Below are 22,515 nucleotides of genomic sequence, written 5' to 3'. Positions count from 1 at the left end.
AATGTCACCGATTTAATACATCTGTCACTCATAGAAATGCTATAATTATAGCATAATTATGAGCAGAGTGACAGATGGCTGAGATGAAAGTTCACTAGTAAACTTTTTCAGTTTGAGGGCAGGTGCTATTATGAGGGGCAAAAGGTCTTTGCAACATGTACCACAGTACAGCTTTTTCATTGCCTTTTACCAATTGTTTGTGATTTTGGTGACAGCAGTGATTGCTCTCCCCAGAACTGTTGGGTGTAATCTTCAAACCTTTAAAAACTTTGTCCTTACTCTGTTTTAGCTCCCTCAAATATTACTACACAGCAGAATCTCACCATGAAGCCAAGAGTGGTGCCTCTGCTGCCTCACTCCAGCTTTCAAAAAAAAAAAAAATTAACGGCACTCTGCAACACAAAGGAGATGATCACTACTATAGTGAGTGGGTTGAACACTTCACCTTATTCATAGCCACCACCTCCAAATATTGCCTTTAAAAAGGGTTGCTAATAGTCTGTGAACGTAGTACAGTGGTACCTTGGGTTACATACGCTTCAGGTTACATACGCTTCAGGTTACAGACTCCGCTAACCCAGAAACAGTACCTCAGGTTAAGAACTTTGCTTCAGGGTGAGAACAGAAATCATGCTCCGGCGGCGCAGCAACAGCAGGAGGCCCCATTAGCTAAAGTGGTACCACAGGTTAAGAACGGACCTCCAGAATGAATTAAGTTCTTAACCCAAGGTACCACTGTAATTAAGTGAGGAGGGTCATTTCAGATCAGCCCTATATTGCACCTACAATCCAAATGAAGAAGGTGCCAGTTCCCAGATGGATCACTGTTAATCCTGGGATAGCTCAGTCAGTGGAGCGTTGGACTCTTAATCTCAGGTAATGGGTTCCAGGCACATATTGGGCAAAAGATTCCTGCATTGCTGGGGGTTGGACTAGAAGGGATCAGCAAACTTTTTCAGCAGGGGGCTGGTCCACTGTCCCTCAGACTTTGTGGGGGGCCGGGACTATATTTTGGGGAGAGAAATGAACGAATTCCTTTGCCCCACAAATAACCCAGAAGAAGAAGAGTTTGGATTTGATATCCCGCTTTATCACTACCCGAAGGAGTCTTAAAGCGGCTAACATTCTCCTTTCCCTTCCTCTGTGCGGTGAGTGGGGCTGAGAGACTTCAGAGAAGTGTAACTAGCCCAAGGTCACCCAGCAGCTGAATGTGAAGGAGCAGAGACGCGAACCTGGTTCCCCAGTTTACGAATCTACCACTCTTAACCACTACACCACACCACACCACACCACACTGGCCCAGAGATGCATTTTAAATAAAAGGACACATTCTACTCATGTACAAACATGCTGATTCCCAGACCATCCGCGGGCCGAATTTAGAAGGTGATTGGGCCAGATCTGGCCCCTGGGCCTTAGTTTACCTACCCATGGACTAGATGATCCTCGTGTTCTTTTCCAACTCTACAATTCTAATCCAAATCAACACGATGCACAGATGACTTAATTCGCTAAGCGTTTAGATCCCCTCCAGACATCTTTCTTATTGCACATTAATGATTTGTGTTCATTATGCTATCGGGGAAGTCACATGCAATCCCAGTTTCAAAACTGTTTGATCCTGCAAAACATATGTAGTAGCCACACTGCTTCATTTCCATATCCTATAACTTCCTGCTGAAATCCCATAATTATTTTTTGTCTCTCCGGACAGCAGTAATACCCTAGAACTGGGGAAGAACTGCAGAACAAAGTAAAGCAGAACAAATCCACCACTAACACACAACTATTGTGTCTAGAATATGTTACCAAAATAAGGGGCCCATAGTTTGAGCTGACAAAATGAAAGTTACTATCAGTTGAAAGTAAGCTTTCCTATAGTGGCTACTAATAGTGACTGTTGGACTGATAAGTGCAGAGAGCTTTTTGCCAAGTCAATAAAAACATGGCACAGCCTATCAAATTAACATGAAAACAGAAGATTCTCCTTTCATGCACACAGAGATTATGGTAGAGGAGGGCTAATGGTGCCGGGAAGAAAATGAACATGTTTAATTCTGAAATATTAATCTGGAATAAATTAAATTTGCAATCTAAATCAGAATCAAATAATAATAAAAAATCTATCACCCATAATCAACACACACTATTATATTAATGTTGGGTTCCAACATTATTTTTTAAGTTTGCATCTGAAGTTTGTTTTTCATTATATTCCTCTCTTCTTGAAAAGAAAAATCAGCTGATACTATTTTCAACTCTTCAAGCAGCATTGGCTTTGATAAGTCAATTTATGTACTGTGTTTCATGGAGAAACCAGACATGTTGTTTGGCAAAGCATAATTATCATACTGAACTACAGAGGGAAGGAGGCCGAGATAAGGCATGCATGGTACACCACAGACATGCATGTCATTTTCTCTGTTTCAATCATAAACCTCTTCTTTGATGTAGCACTGCGAGTTCTCAACACCTCTTATGTTCCTATCTGAGGTGCTTGGCTCACGTGTACATTAGCCTCGATAGGAATTTCAGTCTGCATGAGAAGTGGCTTTTAAAAATGAACAGAAGTCTTTAGAAATACATACGGCTTCTATTGGATTTTCTTAAAGCAATCTTCAATGTAAATATAAAACCTCCACTGGCAAGAAAACACACTGAATTTCATACCCAACCCCCCACATTAACAACTTTTACAGATAACATGAGGTTTAAAAAGTGTTTTAGTGTTTTGTGAAAATTAATATTAATTAATTTATTATTTGTACCCCGCCCATCTAGCTGGGTTTCCCCAGCCACTCTGGGTGGCTTCCAACAAAGATTAAAAATACATTAAAATGTCACACATTAAAAACTTCCCTAAACAGGGGTGCCTTCAGATGTCTTCTAAATGTCAGGTAGTTGTTTATCTCTTTGGCATCTGATGGAAGGGCGTTTCACAGGGCGGGCGCCACTACCAAGAAGGCCCTCTGCCTGGTTCCCTGTGGCTTTGCTTCTTGCAGTGAGGGAACCGCCAAAAGGCCCTCAGCGCTGGATTTCAGTGTCTGGGCAGAATGATGGGGGTGGAGATGCTCCTTCAGGTATACTGGACCGAGGCCATTTAGGGCTTTAAAGGTCAACACCAACACTTTGAATTGTCCTCAGAAACGTACTGGAAGCCAGTGTAGGTATTTCAGGACCGGTGTATAGCCGTAAGATTTTATTTTTAACTACACCTGTCCTTCTCTTTACATTTCCTGCATTCATACCCCAGCTTTCCTCCAAGGATCAGGGCAGCATAAAGAGGTCCCCCCCCCAACCAACAGTTGTAGGCAGAGTAAATTCTAATGCATTTGCAGTGCAAAAATTCATTTTTTTCTCAATCCCAAATGATTCATGCTCATCCTCAATATGCTGCTTTCAATCTAGATTCATTCTATATCCTGCCATCCCGAAGGATGGTGTGATTACTTGATACATGTTTGAAAACCCTTCCCTTCATTAGGTAATCCATGCCTGTTGTTGTTTATTTATTATTATTATTATTATACCACCCTTCGTCCAAAGATCTCAGGGCAGTTCACCTCCTTGCACATTCCCCAGGGGAAGGAAGAAGGAAGTGATTATTGCAATCTTGCTATATATACCCATCCACAACATCATTAGTCAGGTGTCCCACTACGGATGGTAAATAACTGCATTACGAATCTGCTTGTTTTATCACCTATTGCTCACTGTCCGTACTTTTTGCATTCAATTTCCCTCTGTTTACAATTATCTCCTACACACACACGTACGAGCACACACAAACACACAAATCCCAAGCATACATATACATGCAATTTAGGGTTATACACATATCTGATGGGAGTAGACTGTAGTCGATGCTGCAACACATCTAAAAGTCACCCTTGCATCAGAGTGGCATATAGATCACTCAGAAAGGAGCCCCTCCCTTCAAACCGATCCACAACCCACAACTTACAACTATAACTGTTTTTAATGGAATCATGCTAAAATAATAGACAGTTGCTTCTCCACCCACACACCCAACAGATATGTACAATGAATTACCTCCTTTGTATATCTGGAGGGAGGAAGAAAATGCTAGATTTCCCACTCCCAAATCCTGACCCTCTTTTGTTTTTCAGACTGAAAGATCTAAACAAGCACTTGGACTGCACAATTAAACAACTTTCTGCCACTTCAAATACTTTGACCTCAAGAGCTCACCATGAATGAAAAGTTAATGAGCTCTGTATAGACATTACAGTAAGAGATTTATATTGCACAGGCTGGAGAGTTCATTGCATTCTTTTGTGCATTATGTGTTTGCTTTCAAATTATTCCATTGCTCCAAGAATTCATTTGCTGGAGGGGACCAGCTTACTGTCATATAATTTAGCCTCAGTCATACCTCAGATAATATTTTTATAAGGTCACTTTGCAGAAGTATGTCTAGCTTACCCAAATGACAATATTTTTTAAGCCAAAGGTTTCTCTTTGGGGATGGAAAAATTCCAGCTACTGTGCAGTTTAATGGGCAAAATGGACTGGCTAAGAAAACATAATTTGTAGCAGAAACTGTTATATATATAGTGCATAATTAAGGAGCACAGAATGATTATTGGAAACGTGGCCTAACGCAGGCCCCAGCCAGAAAAGCCACAGAAGCAATGAGCTTCTGAGTTTCTCTATCCAATATTATTTTTGGAAGATTTAATCTTAACCAAAAATATGAATACACAACTTAAAAACACTTCTGAATATGATGGCTATCATATTAAAACACAGAGGCTAGTGGCCAAAGATTTGACTGGCTATTTCGAATCAATATGTGAAATTCAGCTCTCCAGCCTGTCGCTATCAGCTTTCCCAGGCCCCAAGGCCTTGCAAATGTATGTTTGGAGCCTCATAGAGAGAAAAGAAACCAGGGGGAGGGAGCTAGCAGGGAGTTGGGGATGCAGCAGGTTGAAACAACCCACACCCTGATTTTTCAAAGGCCCAGTGCTAAGGGCTTTAAACATCAAAACCAGCAATTTGAACCAGGCCCAAAATGGACTGGAAGTTGGTGAAACTGGCACAACACAAGCATAGTACAATCATAAAGGCCATTTAGTAATCTAGCATGCATGACTAACAGCATTATCAGCGCTATTTTTTCCTAGAAAAAGAGGTGCCACAACTCACCATGATTTCCTCCCTTGCACTCTAATAATGGCAATGGCGTCCACCTGAGAGCCCTGGTCATTATTTACTGCAGAGGCTGCCCCAGGTGTACATCATTACTATAATCTAATTGAGAAGTTACCAGAATGTGGCAACAGGATAAATGACCACTAATGAAAAGGGTTTATTATGCCATGCACTCCACTTTTAAAATGTGTCTTTAATATGACTTGCAGAACAGTAGTTGCTATGTAGGTATGTACAAAATGTTACCCACAAAGCAGCTACTTTGATGTTGAACGGAATTTAAACAGAAGCTGCAATGTTTAGAAATCCACTCCATGTTTTCCAAGTGCTTCCAGTTTGCTAAAATCTGAATCAACCCAAGTTTATGCTTTGCCCTCCCATCTCTCCCCCTCAGACCCAGCCAGGCAGTCATCAAAGATTCTGGTAGGCCTCAATTTAAATACTTGTTTGATACTAACCTTGTTGCAATAAAACCATACTCTGTCTAGACCACTTCTCTGCATTTTTTTCTGGGTCCCTGAAGAATCTTACAAAAACAAAGTCCCCCTCAGTCTCTCAGCTTTCCTAAGAGGGACAGGCTGAGGATGTGGATTTCCTTCTAATAAAGAAGGTAAAAGTGCTTTAAGCTGTGTCTCTCACTGGTTTAGAAGCCCTTAAAGTGACAGAGATGCCTCAAAGGTATTTGCTCCATATTTCAGACATCAAATTGGTTTCCAGACAGACAGACAGACAGACAGAGGTGGTATACTTTTATCCTTCTCTCAACTGACTCCAAAGCCCAACAGAAGGGAATTAAGCATACTGGAAGAAGCCCAGAAGCTGGAGACCAGCATGTTCAGACTTTCTCCTGTTCTGCCAAAGGTGCTATTGGTGATGCTTCTCTGGAAGAGAGTTCGAGAACAGACAATGGAGCTGCAAAAAATGAGCTGGAAAAGTATTTACAGAATATACTTCAGAGAACAGTCTCAGTTATAGGAATTTTAGAATGTGCAGCTGAGGCAAGATAGAGAATGAGAAAAGATGCTGAGGAAGAGGGAGTGAGACATTTGAACATAGGATGCTGCCTTAAACCACATCACACCACTGTAATATTACCTACAGGTATCCAACATTTTTTGGCATGGCATCCCCCAATTTAATTGGTATTGTGGCCTATCAATTTATTGTCACATTAATCTTGGACCTTGCATTTTTGGCTGTTTTATCATCATAAAATGATGACTTTAGTAAAGCACAGGAAAATGTGAGGTACGACATGTGAATCAGATATAGCTGTACTTCAGGCTCCTTCAGATCAGCCCACAGAAAGTGGAGGATGTGAGAATTGGGAGCAGGCGTTGTCTCTCTGTGTGTACACACACATGTATTCTGCTTTTTCCCCAAAAAATGCAGCCACAACAAGCTGTGAAGTAGGTTAGACTGAGAACTAGCGACTTGTCCAAGGCCACCCAGCTAGAGAATGCTTTTCTGGAGTGGTTATGAAACATATGCTATGGCTGGAGTGGTGTGGTTTACCACACAAACAAGCAATCTGGTATGTGGCACAAAATTTGGCATCCTGCGATGCTCAGCTTTATTTTTTTAAAATATATTGTTGTCCTTTGCAGACTAGATCAGATCTGCATAGGGTCCGGTGACGCATCACAAATCAGATGAAGCGGAAGCGTCCACATGTTTATTAGCACATTTCCATATTGTTCCCAATTTTTCCACATGCTGTTCTGGGGATTCTCCAGATACGAAATCTCTGGATACTGCATTGGATGCTCCTGACCCTCCACAGGAGATTTTGGGAGGATGTGGGGGTTTGCAGGGGTAGGAGGGGGGAATCCCCCTGCGCTAGCTAGCAGGAATCATTGTGCTGGATTCCACCAGCGCAACCAGAACCATCAAATCTCCTTGTTAATAGAAGTACTGCAGTAAACAAGAAGATATATGTAGATTTATATTTCATTTCACTTTTTACCAATTGTGAAGTCTTCGTTGATTGTATCTTGTGAGAATCAATACAGACAAGAAGTAAATGCTTAGCTCAGGAAAAAATGTTCATCAAATATTTGTTTTCCATATGAATGTTCAGGAGCTGTCATATATCTTATTTGTTAAAAGGGCATAATAAAAATATGTTTTGCAACTAGTAGTGAGTAAAGATGCTGGTTTGACTGATTACGGGAAACTTGCTGGTCCTTTTTTTCAGAAGGTTCTTGCATTGAGCCAAGAACAAGGAGTTGCGAGTTCAGTAACTACAATTCCAATGTCCACACAGTAGCAAAGCGCTCCCATATGCTACAGGATGTTACTGTTCTCTGGGGCATTCTTTCTAAATCTAGCAGCTTCCAAGTCATCCTGATGTCTGCAGATTTATTGGGCTACTGCAAACAGGACTTGAATAAACAGAAGCATAAGATGAGACCTCACAAGCTGGAAAGGAAGATGGACACATAGTTCAAATGTGTACGAGTCCCAGACAAACAGCAGCTCAACATGACCTGGCTGAAATATTGTGAGGTGTGTCTGAAACAAATGGAAATACTTTAAGGGACTCAAGGATAGACTCAAGACCACTCCACATGGGTTATGCTTAATTACATTGATACAATTTCAGCACTTGATGAAAACTCATTTATTATCAGAGGATTTTTGCTTGCTGCTAATACACATTATTTTAAAATAATTTGTTTAAAAAAATTGCTGTTGTTGTAGTGGCCATTTCCCACCCCCCACCCCCGCCCAACTGTAATATTATGGTCCTGATGCCTACTGCCATGTTACTGCATATAAAGGATTCCTAAATGCTTGGGATGATTTTGTAGCTAGCATGTCTTAATTCTTTGGTTCCTTAAGCAAGGTGGTACTTTCTGTCAGTTACCCAGCCTCTTAACAATCAGACTCCTGAGGTACTCCTAGTGGAATATACCTCTAAGAGCAGAGACTCCTTTCTCAAGCTGTAGATATTTTCCTCAGAGTGAATGTTAACACAGAGAGACTGGAACCAACTAACCCTCCCAAAACCAACCAACCTCCCTCCTAACTATCTGAACTCCCTCTCAGAAACTGCTCCTTTTATTCTCCCTCACAAAGTGCTAGTTGTTGTGGCAGCCAATCAGAGAGAGGCTCTAGCACTCTGGTGGAAATCTGAGACTGGCAACTCAGCTATACAGCTGTAAATAAAATGTTTTAAGTGTGTTTTAAAGTTCATTATACAAATGTGACACTAGAGGGCAATGGTGAGCTATGGTAAATTCAATATATATATTTTCAAAAGTAAGTTTTTGGGGGTTTTTTTTAAAGGATTTTCACAGCATTTTTTATATGTGTCTAGATTCCACCTCTGCATCACCAGACTCTAGTCTGGCTCTGCTGTCTGCCACACCCCTCACCCCTATTTTATCCTCACAACACATGATCAGCTTTTATACATGGAACTGGAGAAGTGTGCCAGATTGTCCTTTACCTCAGGAAGCAAAATGTGTTGGGCAGCCCTTGACTCCTTCCTTGTATTCCTCTTAATATTCACCTTGAAAAAGGGTTTTGATTAACTTGAACTTGACTGTTTCTTTGTGATCTTTTACTTGGCCTCAACAAAGGCATTACTTGCACAACTACTTTTCCTTTTCTCTAATGGGCCAAGACAAGCTGCCTGCAATTTTTTCTCAGATAATTAATCCTCATGTTAATTGGTTAGCTGCTGTTAATTATGCAAATATGAAGATAAAGCTGACTGTTCAGGAATGGGAATAAAACCAAAGAAGCTAATTAAAACAAAACCTCAGGTTCTATGCAGGAAGAGCTAAGACAATAGTATAAAATTATAGAGTTGAGTAGTTTGGAAAATGAACAAATAGCTCAGGAGGGAAGCCAGCAGAGAGGCAAACCCCAAAGCAAGGATGCAGTGGAAAGATCAAAGTGGAGACTTACTTAGTGATAGATGGATATTTTGTTGAGAGTCTGAATGATTTCCTCATGTCAGAACACACAAAAGGAAAGAAGATAAGAGGCCTGGTAACTCTGGCTTGTTTTCCTAAGCTTTGGGGAGTGAATTGTTGAAAGGCTTTCCCTTCATGCTACAGCAGATAAGGAGGCAATTAGAACTACTGAAAGCTAACAAAGTACTAGAGCCAGAAGATTTAAATCACCAAATCATGAGAGCAGGCAAGCTACAAAGTGCATCTTGCCCCAAATATTTGTGACAACTTATTCATGAAACATGGCTGGAGAGATACTGTTGCTGCTTTTGATCTTTAATAAAAACAAAATGAAGGAGCCACAGAATATATCTCCAAGGTGTGTGTGTGTGTGTGTGTGTGTGTGTGTGTGTGTGTGTGTGATGAACAAGGGGCACTGCATGTTTGAGATGATGCAAGGAATAAACAGTTGAAGATTTTGTAAAAAGAAAAAGATTAGGTACATCTGGGAATACATGCACACCAAGAGACCCATTTTGAAAAATGAAATAATGGGGGGGGGGTAGAATTTGAGGTGTGTTTTAAAGCATTTCCTAAGTTTTAATGTGAACACCCACTAGATATCTTGAGTATCATCTACAGTGACTTCACCACATTTGCTGCTCAGCCACTCGTAATAGTTTGTACTAGTAAGTTTTACATTTTATTTTATAATAATTTACACAGATTCTAACACTTTAATTGTCTGTAAGGCATGATTTGGGGGGCACATTTGCAGAGAGAAGAGAGAAGCCTCCCTTTTCACACATTACACTCATGATAACGATGGGGGGCTCACAGCTGTAGTTCATTAAGGAAAAGCAGAAGTTGAGGTTAAATTTTAAGCATGTATTTTCATTTCTTACTTGGGCAGCTCTTCCACTGACATTTATAAATTGGGTACTAATAAGATTCAACCTTGTTTTGGAGAGCAGCTTCCAGGTGTAAGCAGCACTTCGGCATAACTGTTGGGACAGGTATTCATTTAGATCCTATCTTGAGATTCATTTTGCTAATGCTCTTGTTTTGATCTGTTCTCTCCTCACTGTTTCCTGACTTCTCACATTCTTCAAGGTCAGGCCATGCCATCGTGGGGTCATCTGAGCCTAGGGGTAGAGTGTGGGGTGCATGATACAACTTCAAAACAATCAGCTGTATTTAAGAGAAAGGGTTTCTTGAGTAGTCTCAGGTGCAAAGGGCTATATATAGGTGATGTCGTATCTAAACCTATAATCATGTTTTGCTTGGGGCTTCTTGAGTAATAAGGCCTGCATATTATAAATCAAGGGGCAACTGCGAAAGAAGACTTTTTTCTGCTAAAAAAACATTAAAATAAATGAATTGATTTGTGTAAAGGCATTGAGGATGATTTCAGACTCCTAGCTGAAGAGCAAAAGAAATGGGGGCAGGAAATAGGCCTTGAAAGGCTAAGCCAGCCTTTGCCAACTTGGTGCCCCTCCTGATGTTTCACCATGAAGCTCCCATTAGTCCCAACCAGCATGGTGCGTTCGCTGGGGGGCAGGTAAACCCACAAATGCAGAGGAACAGCTAGAAGCATTAGAATTACAATTGTTCCATTCAGTACCTTTTCAATTTTGAGCCATTTGCAAGTCCCACTGGGATTGGTTTTACTGAGTTAACAACACTGGGGCTAAGACTTAGATATTATATAGATATTATATTAGATATTATATTATTTTGTTTGTTTTTAAAGACAACGCTAGTTTTGACACGCTCCGGCCACCCAACCCATTTCTCATTTTATAAATATTTTACATTTTACAAAAACATTTACAAAAAAACACGAAATCTTTACATAATCAATCTGCATTTCCTGCGATTTCTCTCCTTTCTGTGGTTGCTTATTTTATATCTTTTATTACTGCATATCCAGTTCAAACCTGTTTACCTGTATTCTCTTTTAGTTATTTCTTACTGTGCATGTTTATGTCAGTCCTGCTAATGTTTTAAGTTGTTTACAATACATCTTCAAATAGTCAATAAATTTTCCCCATTCTGTTTTTAAAAGTCTCTTTTCTTGGTTTCTTATTCTTCCAATAACTTTCACCATTTCTGCATATTCCAGCAATTCTAATTGCCAGTCCGCCATCATTGGAACTGCTTCTTTTTGGTTGTCACTTTTAATCAGAAACTCCAATACTTTGGGAATTTATGGCAGGTGTAGGGTGGCTTATGGTGGAAGCACATTAGGTATAATTAAATTGGGTTATCTTTTACAGTGAAAAGCTCATAGTTTTACTGAGAAAACGTTTATTTGCACAAACCCAAACTGATAGATGAGCATATGCAAATATTATGCAAATAGCTCTTATGGTGTACAGAAGTTTATTTGATTTTCATGTACCTTCTTCAGACTTCTGTTTGCTGATCATAATCAGGAAGTCAAGGTTTAACTTGTGCAGCCCAGTTTGTTAAACGTACCCCGAGGTTGCAGTTCCACAGGGGATTAATGCTCATGAAACAACTGTCTGCCTGTCTGCCAGTGCCTGTCCAAAATATCACCATAGGATTTAAATAAACACTGGTTACTAAAAGGAAGGATCAAGGAGCAGCCCTCTGGGCTGTATAACTCAAACTTCTAGGAGCAATCTGTTTCCCTTTAGAGTTTAAGTCTGATCTGTTAAATAGTTAAGCAAGAACTTTAATTTGACTCAGCACTGTCCAGTCATCAACTTCAATGAGAGTGAGCTGTCCTCTCATATGAACTGTTTTTGTAAAAGAATAACGGCATAAAAATGCATTAGACACTTGGATTGGTCTTGCACTCCACTTATGGCACAGTATATTCAGGATGATGCTCTCCAGTACATAAGCCAGCTGATTGATGGTGTTGAAATGGTTCAGTGCTTAGACTTAAAGTATGCTTGAAATAGCTGGTCGTCAGGTCCCTCCCAATCCTTTAATTCCACCATACTATTGTTCTGCAGACTGAATATATTTATTAAGACAATATGGTAAATACTAAGTAAGATGTACAGATTGTATGTGGGAAGCTGTAGTCAATCATAACTTTCTAGAGCATTCACACACAGGAAAATCACATTAGCTGGTCATGTGTGTTCTTTGGTATGGGAATCCTCTTCACCCTCAGTGACCTTTCTATTCTGCACCATACCACATGCATCTTATGAATAGAAAGCTTGTTAATTCTAGAGAAGTCTCCTTCCTCAACTGTTCTGCTGTTGGTCTTTGTAGAAACACATCTACTGCATGAAGCATTTTAAATATTTTATGAGGAGCAGACTTCCAGATATCACAGTATCCATTTCCCCCTACCATTCACTGAGAAAGAAAAAAATTCAATCCAGTTCAGATTTTGTTTATTTGCTCCATTCTATTTCTTAATTCTATATGTTCTGCTAAGTCAGCTACTCTTAAAAGAACAAGCAAAACCCAAGGAATTTGTAGGAGGTTGTTACCTGCTGCTTCCAGACTGTTTCCCTTTCTCCTATTGTTCGTTTGAGTTTTCTTCCCCTTCAGATGGTTTCCACTGTCAACTTTCATTTCACTTGGAAGGTCAGGGTTCCTGAAAGAAAGCTTTGGCCTCTGCCAACATAGTATCTTAACTCTTGGCCATGTAATATTTCCTAAGAATAAACTAAACCTTCAAATAGACAACAGGCCGAAAATTGCTGTCAAAAATCTTAAGCTGCAGTTGGTTTCTTTTCAGTGAGTGATAACACATCTTGAAACAGGATATTTATAATTTGTTAAGTTTTGCATTTATCCTCACAATCCTAAACCATAATGGCTGTCAGCTAAGAAAACACTGAGGTAACTAGAAGGATAGAGGAGAGATAAAGAAATAACTGGAAACAGAGGAGAAGACTTCTTCTTGTGCCTCCTAAACATCCTTATTCAGTCCTGGTTTGCCAAACAGCTTCATAGTGCCTGCAGAGGCCTCTAATCCAGAGCACTTGAAGGATTCTGCTGCTCTTCCAAAGTTTTCTTATGAAGCTTAGCTTAATTTTCTACACAGATGCTCTGCCTGGTAGAATGCCATTAAGGAAGTGCTGCCTTTGGAAGGAAGTGCTTATCTTGGAAATAGGCGGATGCTCAGATCCAGCTGAGAACTGCAAAACATGTATATGTCCATTTGGATGGGCAATTGTATGTGCTTTGCACTTTGTAGGAATGGAGCGGAAATTTGATTCATGTCACATTTAAAGGCAAATCTACCTAATTCACACTTTATATGAGCCAAAACACAGCCATCTCTCGAAATCATCTGTATACACATGGTCCCAGACATCTCCAACTGGGACTTCGGGAAGAGTCCTTGTCTAAAATTCTAGAAAGCCACTGCTAGTCAGGGTAGACACTACTGAGTAAGATGGACCAATGTCTGGCTCCGTATTATAGTCTGGCCGCGGTATTGTGAGGTTATAGGGAACCAGGCAGAGGGCCTTCACAGTAGTCGTGCCCATCAAGTGGAATCCCCTCCCGTCAGATGTCAAGGAAATAAACACCTATCTGACTGTATAGGGAAGTTTTTAATGTGTGATGTGTTACTGTTGTTTTATAATCATTGGAAGCTGCCCAGACTGAGGCAACCCACTCAGATGGGCTGCATATTATTATTATTATTATTATTATTATTATTATTATTATTATTATTATTATTCAGCTGCCTATCTACGTTGTTCCTTATAAAGGACAAGCATGAGACTCCTTTGAAATGCTGCAAAGTTTCCTCCAGTTTTTATAACGCTGCCGAGAGGCAATCTAATCCATACAGCCCTAGGAGATTTCGAATATAATGCTCTCTGCACTGACATTGTCTAATAAAAATAATAATGCTGGCTTGATTACATGTTAACAAGCCACAGTTAGTTTCCAATCTATCTTTTAACTGGTTTGTTCTATCACAGTTTTGCTTTGTTTTTTAAATAGTGGGGGGAGGGGGAAGAATAAAATACAACAATTTTGTGAAAATTGAGAAAGCACAAGGAAATATGTGTTTTGGATGGAACTGAGCAGTTGGAAAGTGGCCATGGCCAAGTAAGCACACAGTAGCCTGAACCAGCAGGCTGACCCCCAACACTGGTACTGATGCTGCTGGCCAGACAATAGTTGGTGTTGGAGCAGCATCAGTTTCCAAGCTGCTTCCTGAGGATGTTGCTCTCTTTTTATTGGTAGGGCTCCAAACGCATGAGATGTACTTCTGTCATGTTGCATATGATTCTGCAGTATGACTCTCCGGATGTAGATCATAGGATCTTTTGTGGTCTGAGCATATTCTGTTGCTGGTGTACCCCACAATACAATCTCTTCAAGTGACTATTTGGATTATTTATGCATCTGGGGCTAACTAACTCAACGTAACAAAGGGCTCCTGCAGATGACCTGTGGTGCTGGGGCATGTATTAGTCCTATTCTATCAGAGGTTTTGGTGAATGATGGTTATCCTTTTTAAAACCATTCAAATATTATTCAGTTATTGGTTGCTGTCTTTAAAAACTTCCCATAGTAGTAGTGGAGTTTGAGTTTTTCTACAGCTTGGTGCTTTTTAAAAAAGCGTCTTGCGTCTTTTTGGATGCTTCTGCATCACCCTCTCAGATCTATGCATTTGGAGAGTTTCCAGATATACTTGTGCACAAAAATGAATCACTGTACCAATCCAGAGAAATCCTGGGTTTATTTGTTTGTCTTAGCATTGTTTTGTACATATAAGGAATTGTTAAGCTGATTGCATTTTTGCCAACTTGGCCACAGCATAAGTCACCTATTACTGACCAGCTACAGACAAAAATTAAACAAACTTTTTTGTTTTTGTTTTTACTTTTTGCTGCTGTTAAACTCTTTTCCTATGGGTTTTGAGCTTCTGAAGCCAGGAGGTCACTTGGATCATGTATACAAAATTGGTAATTGCATTCCTGACTTTGCTAAATGCCACGATGCTTGCTATTTTCCAAAATAGCTTTGCAAACAATGACAATTACTGCCCAGACATTTTCAAACACAGCAGGATACTGGCTGAGGGGATGATGGAAACCCTGAAAAAAATATAAATATTTTGAAATCTGCTGTAAATCAAATTTGTGCACTGGAGTAGGAGTGGATTATCTGGTCAGCCAAAGATGCTTTAAATTCTGGAAGCCTTTTAGTGCTTATTTACTAGAGTATTAATCAAAGTATAGGGTTTGCATTTTCTTTGACTGTGTAAGGTTACCCTAATAATTACCTGTATTCTTTAAATGTTGTGTCAGTTATGTATGGTATATTCACAAACACCAATATAGAAAAGCAGCTACTGAATGTTTGAAATGTTACTCATTAAAAACCACCAATTATAACGTAATTAATATATTAAGAAACAAAAGTATTTTTGTTTACAATAAGACACAGAATATGTCAAGTTCTACTACTGCAGGATTTGCTGAAGCAACGAAAGAGCCTACCTTGAGAAGTCTAATTTTGTTACTGTTTTGTGTACTGCCCTTTGGCCTTGAGGAAGGGGAATATATAAATTTATTCAACAAAGAAAAGAAATGAAAGTGTTCTCAGTCTGTTCATTGAGGCTTGCTCCCATGGGTTGGCAGGCGTAAGACAAAGAAAACGTAGAGACTTTCCTGAGGTGGAGTCTTAGATATTACGATTGGCTAACTGTAAAATGTAAGAGTGTTTCTGATTGGCTAACTGTAAAATGTAAGTGTTTCTGATTGGCTAACTGTAAAATGTAAGAGTTTCTGAGTGGAAAGAGAGAACCAGAAGTGAGGAAGTCACTGGTATGAGCAGAAAACAATTCATTAATTTTCATTTTCTTACATCTAAGACTCCCCCCCCCCCAGCCAGAACTTGCTGGAACTCAGTTCTGGCACCTCTCAGGTGGGCGCCATTGCCTTTATAAAAGAACAAGGTGAGTTCTGCCACCTTTTTACCTTTTTATAGAAAAATAACACTGGTTATATCTGCACCCCACCTTCCGTCAACGTGGCATACATGTATTTCTCATACATGTATAATATATATGTATGTAAAGGTAAAGGGACCCCTGACCGTTAGGTTCAGTCGCGAACAACTCTGGGGTTGCGGTGTTCATTTCGCTTTATTGGCCGAGGGAGCCAGCGTACAGCTTCCCCCGGATCATGTGGCCAGCATGACTAAACCACTTCTGGAGAACCAGGGCAGTGCACGGAAACGCCGTTTACCTTCCCGCCAGAGCGGTACCTATTTATCTACAGTGGTACCTCAGATTACACACGCTTCAGGTTACATACGCTTCAGGTTACAGACTCCGCTAACCCAGAAGTAGTACCTCGGGTTAAGAACTTTGCTTCAGGATAAGAACAGAAATCATGCTCCGGCGACGCAGCGGCAGCAGGAGGCCCCATTAACTAAAGTGGTGCTTCAGGTTAAGAACAGTTTCAGGTTAAGAACGGATCTCCGGAACAAATTTTTTTTTTTTTTTTTATAAAATTTTTATTGGTTTTGCAACATTTTTAAGAAAAACAAACAAACATTAAAAATGACAAACATACACGTATAGTTTCAAACATATTTTCATAAACCTCTTTTCTTGGACTTCCCCATACCCCCCCTCTCTGCATCCCAATGTCCGTAGTTCAACTAGCAACTCCCAATTGTTACTTTCCAATCTCAATCATCTTAGTCCTCTTTTATAGTCTAACCTTATATCCCTGTACCCCTTTGTCTCTGAAAACCACGACATTTTAGCATTCATTAAGTTTATAGTAGTCCTTAAGGTAGCTTTTAAATTTTCTCCATTCTTCTTCCACCGTCTCTTTTCGTTGGTCACGGATTCTGCCTGTCATCTCGGCCAGTGTCATATAGTCCATCACTTTCATCTGCCATTCTTCCAAAGTGGGTAAATCTTGTGTCTTCCAATACTTTGCGATGAGTATTCTTGCTGCTGTTGTGGCATACATGAAAAAAGCTCTATCTTTCTTTGTCACCAGTTGGCCGACAATGCCCAAGAGAAAGGCCTCTGGTTTTTTAGGAAAGGTACATTTAAGTACCTTTTTCATTTCATTATAGATCGTTTCCCAGAAGGCCTTAATCTTCGGGCATGTCCACCAAAGGTGATAAAAGGTACCTTCAGTCTCTTTACACTTCCAACATTTGTTATCGGGCAAATGATAGATTTTTGCCAGCTTGACTGGGGTCATGTACCACCTGTATACCATTTTCATAATATTTTCCTTTAAGGCATTACATGCCGTAAATTTTATACCGGTGTTCCATAACCATTCCCAGTCAGCTGACATAATATTGTGTCCAACATCCTGAGCCCACTTAATCATTGCCGATTTAACTGTTTCATCCTGTGTGTTCCATTTCAACAACAAGTTGTACATTCTAGATAAATTCTTAGTGTTGGGTTCTAACAGTTCAGTTTCTAATTTTGATTTTTCCACCTGGAAACCAACTTTCCTGTCCTGTTTAAAAAATTCCATTATTTGGCGGTATTGGAACCAATTTTCTACTTTATGCTTCAATTTCTCCTGACTTTGTAGTTTGAACTTATCTCCATCCTGTTCTAAAATTTCCCAATACTTCGGCCATCCGACCTCCATATTGAGTTTCTTCACTGCTTTAGCCTCCACTGGCGACACCCATCTAGGGGTTTTGTTTTCCAATAAATCTTTATATCTTATCCAAACATTAAACAATGCTTTTCTGACAATGTGATTTTTAAAGGCACTGTTAACTTTACCATACCAAAGATATGCATGCCAACCAAAAGTGTTATTGAAACCTTCCAGATCCAAGATGTCCGTGTTCTCGAGGAGCATCCATTCTTTGAGCCAGCAAAAAGCTGCTGCCTCATAGTACAATTTTAGGTCCGGCAGGGCAAAACCCCCTCTTTCCTTAACATCTGTCAATATTTTAAATTTAATTCGGGGCTTTTTGCCCTGCCAGACAAATTTCGAGATATCTTTGTGCCACCTCTTAAAACATTCCATCTTATCAATAATCTGCAAGGTCTGAAACAAAAATAACATTCTAGGCAATACATTCATTTTAATTACTGCAATTCGGCCTAACATTGACAGTTTCAAATTTGACCATATTTCTAAGTCTTTCTTGATTTCTGACCAGCATTTTTCATAGTTGTCCTTATACAAATTCTGATTTTTAGATGTTAAATAAACCCCTAGGTATTTTACCTTCTTGACCACAGTCAAACCTGTTTCCTCTTGAAATTTCTCCTTTTCCATATCTGTTAGGTTTTTCCCTAAAACTTTGGTTTTTTGCTTGTTCAACTTAAATCCAGCTACCTGGCCAAACTGTTGTATTATTTCTAAAACCCTTTTCGTACTAGTGTTTGGCTCTTGCAAAGTCAATACTAGGTCATCTGCGAACGCTCTTAACTTATAATGTTTAGCTCCGACCTGCACACCTTTGACCTGCTGGTCATTTCTTATCATATTCAGCAACACCTCCAGAACTGAAATAAAAAGTAATGGGGAAATCGGGCACCCCTGTCGTGTTCCTTTTTCTATCTTAAGTTCCTCAGTCACAACATTGTTTACAATCAGTTTGGCTTTTTGTTCAGAGTATATTGCAGCCATACCATTCTCAAAGCCCTGACCTACCCCCATCCCATGAAGATTCTTCCTCATAAAACTCCAAGAGATATTATCAAAGGCCTTCTCCGCATCCACAAAGATCAATACTGCCTTGGTGTTTATATTCACCTCTAACTTCTCCAAAATATCTATTACATTCCTTACATTATCTGCTAGGTGTCTTTTAGGGAGAAAGCCTGCTTGGTCTTTATGGATCTTCTCCATCAAAACTCTTTTAAATCTTTTTGCCAAAATGTCTGCAAAAATTTTGTAATCCACATTAAGCAGGGATATTGGGCGGTAGTTCTTGAGTTGGGTCTTTTCAGTCTCTGACTTTGGTATGAGTGAAATATATGCCTCTTTCCACGATTCAGGTGCCTTTTTTCCCTCAAGGATCTCGTTACAAACTTCTCTTAATGGTTGAGTCAACCATTCCTTCAGCGATTTGTAGTATCTGGAAGTCAGTCCATCTGGTCCTGGAGATTTGCCCAGTTGCATATTCTGAATGGCAGCCTCTATCTCTTGTTCTGAGATTCTCTGGTTCAAGTCCATCTTACTTTGATGAGAGATGTTTTGTAGTCCATATTTTCCGAGGAATTTGTCTATATCTTCTTCATTTTGCGGGCCTTGGGTATAAAGTTTTTTAAAATAGCTTAAAAAGCAATTTCTAATTTCATTGGGTTTGGATATGTTCTTTCCATCCACCTCTAGGCTTGTAACTGTATTTAGTTTCTGCCTTTTCTTCAATTGCCATGCCAAAAGTTTGCCACATTTATTTGCTGATTCAAAAGTCTTTTGCTTCATTTGCCTTATCTTCCATTCAATCTCTTGGTTCATCAATTCCATATATTGTGTTTGGTATAATTTAATCTCTCTTAAAATGTCCTGAGACTTTGGTTTTGTTCTTAATTTCCTCTCTCCTTCCTTTATCATTTCCAGAATCTTCTCTTTTTTCTCATTTTGTTTTTTCCTCTTTATTGAGTTTTGTTGAATCAAAAATCCTCTCATCACCGCTTTACTTGCGTCCCAGATCACTCTTTTCTCCACGTCGGTCCTCAAATTTATTTCAAAATAGTCTTTTAGGGTCTTTTGGGCCTTCGTGAGAATCTCCTTATCTCGAAAGAGGGTGTCATTCATTCTCCATCTAAATTGACCAGTTATTGTGAGTTTCATCTCCATCTTCACGGCGTTATGGTCGGAGCAAGTTTTTGGGCAGATTTCCACTTTCTTGATCTTCGGAGCCATTCCACTAGTAACCCAGATTTGATCGATTCTGGTCCAGGTCATCATTGCTTGGGAGAAAAAGGTTCCCTCTCTCTCCAGAGGGTTCCTTGTTCTCCAGATATCTATCAAGTCCATATTTTCAGTCATTTCGAAAAAAGTCTTAGGGAGTCTCCCTTCCTTGGTGACTGTAAGTCTTTGTGCCTTGTCCATATTAGTGGAGACCACGCCATTCATGTCTCCCATAATTATCATATTGTAGTCCAGATAGTCCATCAAAGTTTCATGAAGTCTCTTAAAGAAGTCGGATTTGCCTTCATTTGGTGCATAAATTCCAACAACTAAGAATTTTTCTCCTTGTACTTGTATCTCCACAGCCAGATATCTCCCTTGTTCATCTTTGAATATCATTTTTGGAGCCCATTTCTCCTTCACATATATTACAACTCCTCTCTTCTTAACCTTGTCTGATGAAATAAATTCTTGTCCTAGCCTTTTATTTGAAAGTAATCTCCTGTGGGCTCTGGTTATGTGAGTTTCTTGTAAGCATATCAAGTCCAATTGTTCTCTATTCAATATATGAAATACTTGTCTTCTCTTCAAAGGCCCATTGAGCCCATTACAATTCCAACTGAGGAATTGCAGAGCCATCTTGTTATTTTTCTAAGGCTCCTCCAACAGCTCCAAGTTGTTGCTCTTCTTCTGATGGTAGTGGTTTTTGTCCAAACGAGAGATTCAAGATATCCAATGCTCTCCTCTGTTCTGCAAGTACGTCAACAGTCCCCTTCTGTAAGTCCTCCTGGTATCTTGCCAAAAATTTGTCTTTATCTTGAATTGTCTTTATTTTCACCTTGTTTCCCTTAAAGTCAAATGACAGCCCTTGTGGGAATTCCCACCTGAAACGAATAGCGTTTTTCTTTAATAAAAGGGCTAAGTCCTTGTAGAAGTTTCTTAAGTCCAGAAAATATTTTGGGATGTCTTTAAAGATCTGTGCAGCTGAGTTTCCAATCTGCAAGGCCTTTTCAAAGTGTAGTCCCAATATTTTGTCTCTTTCCTCCTTGGATCTGAGTGTAATCAAGCAGTCTCTCGGAGTCTTTCTGTTTTGCTTCTTACCCAATCTAAAGGCAGTCGTAATTTTGAATTCGTCTTCCTGGAGTTCCCAACAATCCACAAACTCCTGTGTCAAGTATTCCACAAGGTTGTCTCCTTCATTCTCCGGGATCAATCTTATTTTTAAATTTCTCTCTTTCCTCTGTAGCTCCCACAAGGCCAAGGTTACATCATGCTCATAAACCTTCTTGGCGATCGGCTCTAATTTCTCCTGTGTCTCTCCCGCAGTAGCTTTGGCGTCTTCCGCAATTTGACGCGTAGTGGCGTTTTCCTCCACCAATTTATTTATAGATTCTGTATTCTGGTTTAATCTTGCTGAAATTTCTGCTAATTTTAGTGTATTCTCTGAAGTCTGTTTTGTCAGAGACTCCAGAGTTTGGTTTATCTTAAGCAAGGCATCTGTCACAGCTTCCATAGAAACGGCTGCTCCTTTGTCTTGTCCTGTTGATGCTGTTGTTCCTGTTGATCCAACTGTTCCGGATCTCCGGAACAAATTAAGTACTTAACCCGAGGTACCACTGTACTTGCAATTTGACGTGCTTTCGAACTGCTAGGTTGGCAGGGATATATGACTCAGGGAGTCACCCATCCAGACACTGAATCAGACCTTTGTTTCAGTTAAGTGGTAGCCTCAACTGCCTTCAGACCAGACTCTGGGACACAGTATATGTGACATTGTACCTTAACAATTTTGCGTCATTTTTAAAATCAGTAATAATATGAAGCAAGAGCAGCTATAGGGTTGCCGTATTTCAAAATATCAAAAATTCCCCAAAAAATCAACACTTCCAACATGGATTGTCATACGCCTGGCTTTTCCCAGACGTTTTTACCAATTTTTGGAAATTCTGCCCGGACGCTATTTCCAACAGATGAATCCCAGGTATGTCTGGGAAACGTATGGCAGCCCTACACTACCAGAAAACAAATACTTACAGAGGTAGATGTAAGCATGAAGAGATATTAATGGGAAAATGTTGCTGAATTCCACAAGAAATGTTTGAAAAGATGACATGATTACGTCTATTTTTTCTTGACCTGAAAAGCTCACATATTTCATCTAGCATTACAGATAACAGAATGAACAGAGCTGGGATAGGAGTAGTATACAGTTGTTTTCACTACTTTCCCATCTAGCAGGCTCCTACCCCACCATTCTTCTCTTCCACCAGTGGGGTGAAACTGCTATTGAAAAGAACACCCACTCACCCTCAAGCCCCCCCCCCCAAGGGCTGCAGTTGCAAGCCAGCAATTGCTCAACATTTTTTTAGTTTGCGCAGGAACCTTACTGAAATGAATAAATGTTCCACAGCAACAGTGCTTAGTGAATTGTACCCCATGGTCTTTCTACATGCCCAAATGAAGCTATAGCCAGGGACAAGGCTGAGACAACATTGAGGCATTACTTGATGTGTTATCTTTACTTTCAAAAGTGCTTTCAACAATGTAAATATTTGTGCTTGCAAAATTCTTGCACGGGGATGTCAGTGAACAGACTGTTACCATTAGGC

At 39.8% G+C, this 22,515-nt stretch overlaps 1 long non-coding RNA gene across 2 annotated transcripts in view; it reads right to left on the bottom strand.

The window, feature by feature from the left end:
* Positions 1-15,781, bottom strand: part of LOC310688744 — a 42,617-nt gene extending 26,836 nt beyond the window's left edge. Inside the window, exons 1-2 of one of the 2 annotated variants that reach the window (XR_014517127.1) lie at positions 15,542-15,781; positions 12,560-12,686 (exon numbers count right to left, since the gene is read on the bottom strand). This is a non-coding gene — a long non-coding RNA (uncharacterized lncRNA). The remainder of the gene's footprint in view (positions 1-12,559; positions 12,687-15,541) is intronic. The other variant, XR_014517128.1, reaches the window with a different exon arrangement.
* Positions 15,782-22,515: the final 6,734 nt, after the last annotated feature.

The sequence above is a fragment of the Podarcis liolepis genome (genome assembly GCF_965112155.1).
Source record: "Podarcis liolepis genome assembly, chromosome: 11".
NCBI classification, from domain to species: domain Eukaryota; kingdom Metazoa; phylum Chordata; class Lepidosauria; order Squamata; family Lacertidae; genus Podarcis; species Podarcis liolepis.
The sequence above is the reverse complement of the archived record's forward strand: the minus strand, read 5'-3'. Positions and strand labels throughout refer to the sequence as shown.